Source organism: Mytilus californianus, unplaced genomic scaffold, assembly GCF_021869535.1.
Source record: "Mytilus californianus isolate M0D057914Y unplaced genomic scaffold, xbMytCali1.0.p SCAF_6, whole genome shotgun sequence".
Classification (NCBI taxonomy): Eukaryota; Metazoa; Mollusca; class Bivalvia; order Mytilida; family Mytilidae; genus Mytilus; species Mytilus californianus.
Genome location: NW_026262712.1, coordinates 63,464,742 through 63,477,625, shown reverse-complemented (window position 1 = coordinate 63,477,625; position 12,884 = coordinate 63,464,742). Strand labels below are relative to the sequence as shown.

General features: G+C 30.7%; 1 protein-coding gene and 1 long non-coding RNA gene across 4 annotated transcripts in view; one reads left to right on the top strand and one right to left on the bottom strand.

Annotated features, from left to right (window-relative positions):
- LOC127704734 (U1 small nuclear ribonucleoprotein A-like) overlaps nucleotides 1-12,884 on the bottom strand; it is a 1,100,970-nt gene that overhangs the window by 78,012 nt on the left and 1,010,074 nt on the right. The gene's annotated exons all lie outside the window — the stretch shown is intronic.
- On the top strand, nucleotides 1,600-4,165 carry LOC127704753 (uncharacterized). The gene is made up of 3 exons (XR_007983483.1): nucleotides 1,600-1,853; nucleotides 3,061-3,170; nucleotides 4,037-4,165. It is a non-coding gene; the product is annotated as an uncharacterized LOC127704753 (long non-coding RNA).

Here is a 12,884-nt window from a genome sequence, read left to right as displayed (position 1 = left end):
TGTCAAAAACAACTACATCATATTGTTTCGATCTTGTTTTATTAAGGTTTGAAATTGATAGGATGTTTTTATTAATGCAAAATTTCCTGCAGGAAGAGCATTTTTGTTTTCGACTTGGAATTTTTTTTTTATCGCATGCAGGAATTGCAATGTTTAGTAAACAAATTTAACACATGCAGGAATTGCTGTAATTAGTATCACATTATTCTCAGTTAATAAATGCACACAATACATGTAGATACTAAATTTACAAATTCCACTTGTAATGCATAAAATGTTTTTAAACATCCATTTTGACATACTGGGGGATATCTTGAATAATTTATCTTGAGTTTAGAGTGAAGGGGTTTAAGTATTTGCTTATGAACACGGAATTACTTATGTAGCATGTTTGTTAAAATTGAGAATGGAAATGGGGAATGTGTCAAAGAGACAACAACCCGACCATAGAACAGACAACAGCAGAAGGTCACCAACAGGTCTTCAATGCAGCGAGAAATTCCCGCACCCGGAGGCGTCCTTCAGCTGGCCCCTAAACAAATATATATACTAGTTCAGTGATAATGAACGCCATACTAAACTCCAAATTGTACACAAGAAACTAAAATTAAAAATAATACAAGACTGACAAAGGCTAGAGGCTCCTGACTTGGGACAGGCGCAAAAATGCGGCGGGGTTAAACATGTTTATGAGATCTCAACCCTCCCCCTATACCTCTAGCCAACGTAGAAAAGTAAACGCATAACAATACGCACATTAAAATTCAGTTCAAGAGAAGTCCGAATCTGATGTCAGAAGATGTAACCAAAGAAAATAAACAAAATGACAATAATACATAAATAACAACAGACTACTACCCAGCAAACACACAACATTTTAAAAACATTTTTTAAATGTCATATGGACGTCTCTCACAAAATATTTCAATAAGATATCATTTAAACATAAAAAAAATGTTTATTTTATTGTTTTTGAAATGTTTTATTTCTAAAATTTAAGTAAAATGTTTTTACAACATTAACAAAATATTATTTGCTAATATCTTTTATTCATGTTCTCAAACATTGTTCTAAAATATCCCGTAGATATTTTATAATATAAAAAAATAATATTTTCTTCAATTGGTATTTTATATTTTAACAACATTTAAAGTAAATATTTTCCAAATATCGAAAAAACATTCTGCAAAAAAATGTTTTACAGAAAATATAGTTTTGCTATTTGCATAAAATGTTTTATAACGTAAAATTAAAATGTTTTACATAAAACATCTGAAAAATATCAGCTAAATGTTTTCTATAAAATATTCTGACATACACATTACTTAATAGTCTTACTGATATTTTATTCAACATTTTACGGATATAAAAATAACATTTTATTTAAACTTTATTCAAAACCCCACAAACAAAGTTTTGTGGAATTATCTCGTTTTTTTCAGGATAAGATATTTTACTACATTTCATCAATATCATGACAAGCAAGATACTATGGTTGAAATCCTTACTGAATTGATATCTTGAAGATCCTTGAAGTCAGATTTTATTCCTTCTTATATTACAATTCAAAAGAGTCAACATTAAATTAAGCCATTATGTATTAATAAACAATCACCTTTCTTTAATGTTTATTCATTTCGTTCGTGTATATTTTAGAAATTAAGAAATGAAAACTGTAACTGAACTAAGTTCAATTTTCGTATCGTTTATATGCCTTACGGAAAACCGACCTTTTCCGGAATCGACTTTTGTTTTATCACTGGAAATGATTTTGAAATTTGAATTTCGAAACGAAGACAGATATCAACAAAGAGAGCCAAGAAATTGTTTGTTACGCGATATATACTCACTTGGTAAGAATGATTAATCTGTTAAGATGAAACTTGTGCATTCATTGTGTGTGTTCAATCATAATCGGAACCACATTACATCTGTTTCTGGAGGTGCGGATCAAGGTTTTGAAAAAAGTGGGGCCCCTGCCCAAGGCAAGCAAACGTTTGGAGTGATACTTGTAAATAGTCTATACATTTATCTAATAAGTAGCTCCATAAGGGGGTCGGGGCCCCTAAAACCGCCACTGTTCAAGCATCTACGTACACCAATTATGAATTTGTTCATTGATATAAAAAAAATTATAAGGATATGTGGCTTGTGTGTTTGATTGCCAATACACCTTATCGCTATTTGTCCGCCATTACTGGCCATGGACATCACAAAAGTTCCCGTAAAATGTTGACGTCATATTAGAAAATATTTGACACCACAATTGAAAGTAATACACCTTATCGCTATTTGTCCGCCATTACTGGACATCACACAACTGTCACAAGTTCCCTTAAAATTTTGACGCCATCATAAAAAATATCTGATGCCACAATGGAAAAGTGATTGTTGTTTGACGTCAAAAGTTCAAGCAGGATAGATTCTCGGGTCAAGCGCCTATTTAGCGGGAATAGCCATAAGGTGTATTATTGTATGACGTATGCTGACGTAAAAAGTTCAAGCGGGACAGATTTCCAAATACTGAAATAGCGATAAGGTGTATGAGACAACTATCCACCAGAATTTAAATGACTTGGATAAAAGAAATTATAGGTCACTGTACGGCTTTCAAAACTGAGAAAACCAATGCCATATAGTCCACTTTGAAGCCTTGACAAACAAATGTTAAATTTTTCTCAACACAATTGAAACAAAACAACTAACTGCCTACATTAAATACACATTATGAAAAAGAAATTTGACAGACTTAATCCAACAACAACTATTGCAATAAGCATGACTCAATACCTTGTTTCCGAGGCACACAAACAAGTTACAATAACACTAATCATGCTAATATAAGCACCATTTGAATATGGAGATTTTTTTTTCTAGTAAAATCAGTGTATGTATGTATTTGCAAAACAGTAAATTAAATTTCCCGTAACAGCTTAATGAACATTACAAAGACTATGTAAGACTTCAGTACAAGCAAGATAATATAAACTGTTGCTTAAAATTATATTTATTGCTTCATACACACAATGTCCATACAATGTATCTTTTATTTTTTAACAGGAGCTAAAAGAAAAGTCACAAAGGACAAGTTCAATATGCAGGTTTACAATTTGGAAGTGGCGCAGGTTCTTTGGAATGTCTACAACCTTTCAGGAGAATTTTTTTTTGACGTAAGATTTTCATACAGAATTACTGTTATTCCATATTTAATTCAAATATTTAGCATAAACAATGCATTACATTCAAGATTAAGGGTATACAATACAGAAAAGATATCTGAATATTTGAATAATTTATTTTTTTTGTGATAAAATAGAAACAAGTTGTTTATTTAAATCAATCTTTTAGTCCAACAGTGTGCTTTCATAAACAACATATTTGCTTTCCTTTGAAGTATTTCAAATACATATAAACAATTCATTTAATGACATCTGTGTGTTTCTTGGAAGTTAAGTTATATTATTATCATCATTGCGAAAACAATGCGTAACACTTCGATAAGTTATTATGTGCCTATAGTATACTTCTAGGACTGTATCATATGCCCTTAGATACAAATGACAAGTTATAAACTATGTCACTCTACAGAGTTTAACACTTAAAAAGGACAATAAGATGTTTAATGACATTATGTAGCAGGGCTTTTAAAGGCCCCTACATGATACAATGCATTTAATGAAAACTAAAAAAAACAAGAAAAACAACAGCCTGATTTATACAAAACAATAAAAGAAAAAAAATATGATAGACAACAATCAACGAGTATAATCAAATAAGACTCTTGACTGGACACATATCTAGTCTAAAGTTTTTTATGTGTTTTTTTTTTTAATAACTAAATGAAGTTCAGCGTGGCATATTGCTCTCTCTTAACACAGTCAGCCATTTATCGTCCCCTTCCGACAGACTATCATCGTTATTTGTTTCAAAACTTTAAAGGGGAGGGGATGTATATCCTTCAGGCAACGTGAATCCTTCTATGATAAAGGAATGTGCAAGAAGTTTATATATGAATGTAAGATTAATTTTTTTTCAGAAGCATGGCACAGCAAGAAAAAGATATGACACACTACACATGCTACAAGACATTCCAAGTGATTTTGAATAAGACAATTGATTGACTTTTTCAATGTATTCTTAAATAAATCAAATAGTTGATGTAAAATGGTGTTTTGTTCTCATCTCTTCAGCCAATTATCAATGATTATTGACTTAAGATGTAACCCTATTAGAAGTGTAGCGTTTTAGTTTAGAAAGAGAAGTTGTATTGAAAAATCTGAATTTGGGACACAAGTTTTAGTCAATGTAACTTGAACTTAAAAATGTGTATAATGTTTGCATAATGTCCAATGGCATATATGTCATGCATGTTCAGGTTGACATATGCATGATGTGTTTAAGATAGGTAATAAAAGTTGAGAGTGAAAAACTAAACATTATACCATTGTGGTTGGAATGTGGGCTTTCTTGCACTGTCTGTCGTCTGTCCACCTATGTTTGTCGGATTTTGTCCAACAAATATTTTCATCACTGTTTTTCCCAAAACTGCTGATAAAGATGAGTTCATATTTAATGAGCTGCTTGATAGTGATGAACTGTGATGTGTGAACATTTTTGTATCTGGCACCTGTTTCCTGTTTGCTTATACATTGTATTTCAAAATGTTGAATGTTCTGAGACTTCTCAAATTTTTCATTACTTTAATTAGTAATGCTGATGAACAGAATGACTTCATATTTGGTAAGTGGTTTGACCATGATGAGTTGTGTCTGCCATTTTGGATGTGTCAAAATTTGTAGATACTTCTTGTTTTTAGAGACTTTGAATTGTGAATTTCATATGCTTAGCAAAACAACTGATTTATTCTTGTTTGTATATAGAATTAATCACTGTGTATAAATTAATTTAACTAATGATTTGTTATTTAAAAAAGCAGGAAACTCATTCAAAAGTACAGAAACTTTTATATTGATATGATCTAGATATCAACCAAAAACATCTTCTTGAAACATTTTGAAAACATTTTTTAGGCACAGTTTCACTTGCAAGAAAACATCCAAAAAACATTTTTATAACATTATTTGATGTTCATGATGTTTTTCAAACGTTCAGAAAATATTTCTAGAAAATATTTTTTAAAAGATTATCAAAATGTTTTATAGCCATTGTTTTTCACATTATCATGATATTTCTTTACAACATTTTAATTATATTATGCAAATATTTTAGAAAATATATTAGAAAACGTTTTAGCGATATATATTCTACCATACATTTAATGTTTTTCTCACATTTTTTTGTGATATTTTCATGACATTAGACACAACATTTTAAAAACATTTTAAAGATGTTTTTGTGTTTGCTGGGTAGCAGTTAACTGACATGCCAGCTCCAGACTTCAATTAAACTGATTGAAAGATTATGTCTTCATCATATGAATATCAGGCACAATCCTTCCTGTTAGGGGTTTAGTATCATACCATCATAACATATATGAGAAGAACATAACCCGTGTCATGCCAACAACTGGTTTTTAAATAAATGTGTTTAGTGCCGACGCAAAGACCCTATAAGTGAATCAATATTAACGCCAAAATATGCAATCTTTAATGACCTGACAACAGTATCGTAACTATATCCCTTCTTAATAAGTCTATTTAAAGGTTTTGTTAGCTTCAGAGGTGATTACTGACATTTTTGTGCTTTATAAAGAATATTTCCATAAAAAATTGGATGTGAAATACCTGAACGTATAAGAAGTCTGCATGTTGAGCTATATTTACGAATGATGTCCTTATACCGATGATAAAATTTAGTAAATGTTTTGACTAGTTTGTGATATCGAAAACCCTGGTGTAATAATTTTTCAGTAATACATAAATTTCTCTCGTTAAAATCTAATTTGTTAAAATGTTTATAGATTAGAGAGAATGATTGACATAGACCAAGTTTATTTAGTACTATTGTATTTTGTGTGATATGTTTCACTTTTATGTTTGAACATATTTAGTCAGTAATTTTGTCTCACTAAAATCAGTAGTTATTTTAAAAAAAAAGGATCTCACACCTGCTTCAAACATAATGGTACAGATATTTACTAATAACTTTTTAAGATTCAACTCAATTTCTATGTCAACAAATATAAAACTTTTTATTCACAGACATTTGAATCTAAACATTACTTAAGTTATAAATTTTGCTCAAGTTTAGTTGAATAATGTTTGATTGAATTAATCATTGTGGATCAAAAAACAATATAAAGTGTTAGTCAAATGATAATTTGTCAAGTAGTAATGCATAACTTTGATGTTAATGAATTAAATTTTCAAAAGATGAATGGAAAGTGAATGAAACAATGTTGCTATAAAAAATCTTTATTGAGTTTTATAGTAACTATGAATAATTAACTCATCAGATAAAGAATAGAAATCTTCTCTACCATTATTTCAGTTAAAAATCTTGAACTCTGATGTTTTTAACAATTGTAAAATTATTTAAACTTGATTACTGGTGAAATTTCTTTTAAGTACAATAAAGATAAAGATTGTGTAAACCATTATCTTTCATTTTGTTTTTGTATTAAATCTGGCCCAAGGAGATAGATAACCTTCAATTCTGCCTTTTAAACTGATTTTGTTGTCAATTGTTATTTTATAAAAAGTGCAATGTTTTTTTTTGTAAATATTAATAACGTTATGTAAATATCGCAATTAGAAAGGTAGATTTTGACACTGAATAGTTACCATTGTTTCCTGTTTATTTTGATTGTGTGTTTATTTATATGTACGTGATTCGGTGTATTTCTTGACATTGAATTTGTTATAAAAATTGTGATGCAAGTCTTTTTCACAATATTGACGTGACTGGGAAATGGTCCTTCCTCACATTGTCAATTTTACCTTCATATATTGTATAACCGCTCTGGTTTTGTCCTAGGCAAGGCAAAAACAATTTTTGGCCAGCTACAACTATATTTTTCCAATATCAATCGAAAGCACATATCTTAAATAAGCTTCTGACAAATGATTTTTAATTCTTGTTATTTCAGTCTTCGCAAAAACATTTTGACTTTCAAGCCCAAAAATTCTTTCATAGAATTTTATTGAATGTTTGAGGCCAATTTTTCAGAAAATAATTACTGGCTCATTAACATTTTTTACCTGTATATAAGCTGTAGGGCTTGTTGTTAATCATAAAAAATTCCAGAGTCATTCTTTTACAGTGAAAAATGTTGGTTTTTCAAATGCTTGTTTCTCAAAAATTCACTAATTTATTTATCCATCTGTTCATACATCTTTTTGCTAAGCTGTCCCATTTATGCCATTTGGCTTATGTTATTAAAGATGTAAAGTTCATTTTCATTGAACATACTGTGGATTCATTATTAATCTTTGGTGTAGGTGAACCACAAATTTAGATTTCACGAGGTACACATTTTCTTTATAAGCCTATATGTAGACTTTTGCGAAAATACGAAATCAAATATTCACGTAAATACAATTTTTCCTGTATCCTCAAAAATTGGTACCCATGAAAATAAATGAAAACACCAAGATGAGCTACACAAAATACATTTCGAAAGGATAATGTGACCTATATTTCATGGTTTAGCAGTCACATATCAATATTTTATTATAGTTTAATACACATTTATTATTGCAGCAACTTTCCATCATCAAATACTACAAAATGTGAGGTAAGGTACTACATGAGAGAAAGATGTTGTTACCTAGATATCTTCTTGTAAAAATGTTATCATCATGACTGTTCGAGTCATTGTTTTACGTTATGTTTTGAGATACCTAAGCCATACACATCACATGTGAAATATTTGATTATATTTTAAAACCAAATTTATGATACTGGAGCTTTACAACGCTTGAAATTTTCCTCTCCCCCCACCCGAGTATTGATGGAGTAATATGTCATTAAAGGAAGTCTAACCATCATTTTATGTCAGTATGTGTGAAGAAGAATAAAACCATTGATAATAGAATTGTAAAAAATTATCTTATTTATCCAAAGATTCTTGTTTTGTTGCTGTTTTCCTGTGATGTGTATAGTATCAATGTCTGGAATGAATCATGCAATATAATCAGGGAATGTACAAATATTTTGGGGCTTAAATGGAAACATATTAACGACACAAAAATAATCAACAGCATTTTTGAAAGTTGCAATAAAATCCAGTTCAAATAAGAAGTTTAACTGGTACTGTGGCTTCAGTATTATTTGTCGGATACCAATTTCATGTGTGAAGTTAATCTAAGAATTTGAATATTTAACAAAGTACCCAATTTCAATAGGCTTTTATAGTACTTTGGCAAAATATCTATGAAAATTTGATTTGTCCTCAATCCATGTAAGTTGATACCCACGAAAATAAATTAATCCACAGTATTGCCAAAAAAAGCTTGTTTACAGCTTGGACAAGCCATAGATTTAAAAATAATAGAAGGCATAGCTATTGTATAACAAAGGGCATTATGAGAAAATACCACTTCATATACAAGGAAAAATCATTAAATAGCTGCTAAAGTGCTGATTTCATGTGGATGGTGATTCTGTTTTTATAGAAAATTAAGCTGGAGTTACATACAGTTCTATTACACTATCCTGCATTGTGAATATGGCATTAAGGGTATACTCTGTAAGTGTAATTCACTTTACGGAAAAAGTCGGGATACAATAGAATGCAGCCAGATTTATATTTGGGTTAAATAAAACCAGAGAACTAACATGGTTCAAGAATACTGTAAATTCAGAAATTATTGTGAGGTTTTTATTAATGCGAATAATGCGACTTGGTGTGTATCGCAATAACAAGAAGTCGCATTCTGATATCTGATACATATATCTTTACGTAGATTTTCCTGAAAAGGCAATAATTAATCTCGCATTGTTGTCCGTTCTTAAAAAATCGCAATAATAAATGCACACAATAATTTCTGAATTTACAGTACATATCTCTTCAGTTTGACAATGGTTGTATTTTTTTTTTAAATTTTATAAGACATGAATTAAATTTTGTGATTAAAACCTTGTAAGAAAAAAAATCCAATTTTAATTCAACGTTGATATATATTAGTAAATGAAGTATATGTATTTCTTCATGTTTGAAATCCTTCTGGACTTCTCAGTACTTGGACTTGTCATTATTTTTTGGCAACCCATATTTTTAAGACAATATTTTTGGTCCTTAGCTGTGAACTGGTAATGGACTAAACCTCCCCTAAGCATTATTTAGAAGCAGCTAAAATTAACGGATAGGAATATGAAATTTACAATGTCTATGTATGTTTAAGGTAATGAATCATAAATAGTAAAAATTTAAATGACATTAGTGTAACTATTCGAATTACACGATATATTAGTAAAACAGGAGGAAAATTATTATGTACTCAAGAAAAAAAAATTTAGTCCATATTTTGAAAATGATTAGCGGGTCAAAGTTTTTATTAGTTCTTGGTGATTAAATTTGGCAGTTTTGGCTGTATAATCCATTCTCCATTTCATAACTTATTAAGTGGATACGATGAGAAGTTTTTGGCCATTTCTCCTTCTGAATCAAGCCCAAGATATAATGTAGAAATATCACCTTATTGAATTATTTGTGCATAATGATAAATGTGATGTTAACCATTCCATGTGTTGTTGTTACAAAATGTGTGATGAAGGTAACTCATGCTTGTTTTCAAATGAATGTCAATTAAATACACTTGTACAAGAATATGTGTTATTAAATGTGGAAATATCCATTGAAAGAGTTATCTTTTATATGAAAAAATCCAGAAATGTCAAGACGTTGTCATACCACACCATACAGTACATATACGACAACAATAATTAAAATGGTACAAGAACTGTATGATACTGATCAGCTGGTTTCCTGGGTATGAAGGCAATTTTTATGCTCGTCAGGGTTAATGGTATGAGGTCAAGGTCAGTGAACCTTGCCTGAAGTTTATGTAGACTTTATGTATCTCCAGATAAAGTTTTCGTATTATTCATAATAAGTGAGAAATTCACATGACAAAAAACTATACCTGCGTTTATGAAGGTTGAAGCAGGTCTAGTAATCACTGCAATCTGTCCTGAAATAAAACTTTCGTCAAAGTTACGTGTCTATTATGAAAGGGAATGATTTCATATTTGGTCTGCAGCTTTATAATGTTGAGTTGTAGCAAGTAAGCAATTTTTCATTTGCCATGTAGACACTCCTTTTTGCCAATAGTTTGAAATTTTACAACACTCATTGTACAAGGAAACATTTAGTCTAAGGTTTCTTGGCTTCTATGAAAGGGAGTGATTTAATATTTAGTCTGCAGCTTGATAATGTTTAATTGTAATGAGTAAGCAATTTTTACATCTTCTGTGTAGCTGCTTCCTGTTTGCCGATAGTTTGACATTTTACAACACTCATGGAGTAAAAGGAAAATTTTCATCAAAGTTTTCTTGGCATCAAAAAATGGAATGATCAGTTATGCTCCAGTATACATATGAAGATACAGAACAGCCATAAAAGCGCTGTTCCTTTGCTTGTGTGTGTTTTTTGCTGTGCATGTACTAATTTTGTTTCATGGATGGATACCCCATATCGTTTGTTTTTCTATTATTGGTATATGACCTCAACCAATTGAATGCAGCGAGGCAGGTCCAGACCTGTATTGGTTTTGTTGTAAGCAGCCCCTGAACCATGAAAATAAGATCAAGGAAAATGGACATATGACAGACGGAAACGTCATAAAATGATGCATCTTCATACAAGGTATGAGGCATATAGGTCTTGCACATTCTTCAATATTTAAAGCTTTGTATAAATAGTTTACGCTGTTGTTGGATTTTAATCCCTATGTCACGAATTCTGAGACATGACCTTGATAGATAGGCAAAGGAGGAAAGTTAAGTGCACAAAAAACTGGTAAAGGCTTACCAACTCTTGTGCCTAGGGGATATCTGGACAATATGTTGTTTATCGTTTAGGAATCCTCTGTTAATGGTTGATATGGTCTGTGGTACTGTGTATTTTTGGCTATTCCCAATTTTTCCTTTCAATGTATTATTATTATCAGAGGAAGATAAGTAACTATAGTTAAGATTGCAGGATAAAAAAATGGTCTTTGTTTGTAAGCATCATTTGGTAGCCACACAAATGATACTGTTGCTGTGTTTTCAAGCTAGTACTAACTTACCACTTGTAGCTGGTAGCTCTTTATATTTAGAGGATACAATTGCAGTTTGAAAAACAGTATGAAACCACTTCTGATTGACCTTTTTGACCAGACCTGTCAATCATGTTTTAATTCTTATTAAAAAATCTATACCAAACATTAAAATCTTAGCTGGATTGAAAATCTGTTTCTAAAATTCTAAAAATTCAAAATCCTCACAACAATGTGAGCATTTTTCAAATACTTTTCACATTTTATACTTCTCTGAAACCACTAGCCCTATACAAACTTTGCAAGAATGGTATATACAAAGTCCTCTATAAAGACCCTTATTTGGTTCCAATTTGACAAAAAAAAAAATTCCAAAAGATCTTAATCTCTGTAGTAGCAAGGAAACATGTTTTGAAACTTTTCTGGATTGATATTTAAGGAGATCCACTGCAAACGATTATCATTTAATGTTGATTGGGTGGCAAATATGGTGGCATTGTTGGCACATAGTTCTTATGGTCTTGATGAAATCGCCACGGAAAATCAAATATTCATCTTCTTCTCTGAAACCACTCCCAGGCCTTTATGAAAAATAAGCTTAGTAGAAATGATATACGGAAGGATCTCTTTAAACTGATCACATATAGTTACAAATAGATGAACAAAACACCCACCAAAAGAAATCTTTGATCCATTTTCAAAAATCCTTTTCTCAGAACCTACATGGCAAAAGGTTATGAAATGTTAAATGATTGGTGATTGGGAGACCCTCTACAAATGATCCTCAATGTTGATCGGGGGCAAACATGGCAGCATTGTTGGCACATAGTTCCCATTCAAATTCTTGAAAGTCACATTTTCACCTTTTTTTCTGTAACTACCTGTCAAACTTAAATGAATCTATCAGTTGTTCCAATGAGATGAAAATGTGACTGCCAAAAGCATTCTTACATTTAATATTTGTTTTCTCATTGAGGCAACAAGTCCAAATGGTTTTAAATTATTAGAAAACCATCCTCAAAGAAACTAATTCAATATAATGTAGTAAGTAGCATTTAATGTCACATTAATGCTCTACCTCTATCCTCTTATTTACAAAGTAAGCCACTTATGACCATTGATGCATTTCTTTTCTACCAAGGTAATCCAGGTTAGCAGTTCCAGCACATTGGAGTCTGTAGTTTATTCAGGGTGTCAATATCATTTCTTGTACATATGTGTACAGCAAATATAAAACAAGATGAATAAAATGAGACGTGCATGTTTACTGTTAAGTTAAGGACACAATTCAAAACTGCTGATTGCACACTGAATACAATGTGTAAAATGTGGTAAATGTAATTTAAAATATTAAATGAATTAAGGTATGGCCGTTACAAGAAATAGCACTTTTTATTTGGCATATATCTATTTAGTTAGTCTCAATTATCATTTCAAATTTAATGTCTGCAAAATAGACCAGTCACTTTTTTCCAACTTGCAGTAGATGAAAAGACATACATTTTTGTATAAAAAGAGGGACAAAAACCTCTCGTTTTACAAGGTATATATATATACACTTATTACCTCATTTCATATATCAGGTTTATTATTTAAGATTTAAATTAATTTTCTTCCTTTGTGAGAAGAGCTTTCCTATATTTTCCATGCACCACACAGATTTTTTTAAAGCTGGTCAACAGAAATAATTTGTAAGGGTTCCGCGGAACCCAGTGTCTCGCC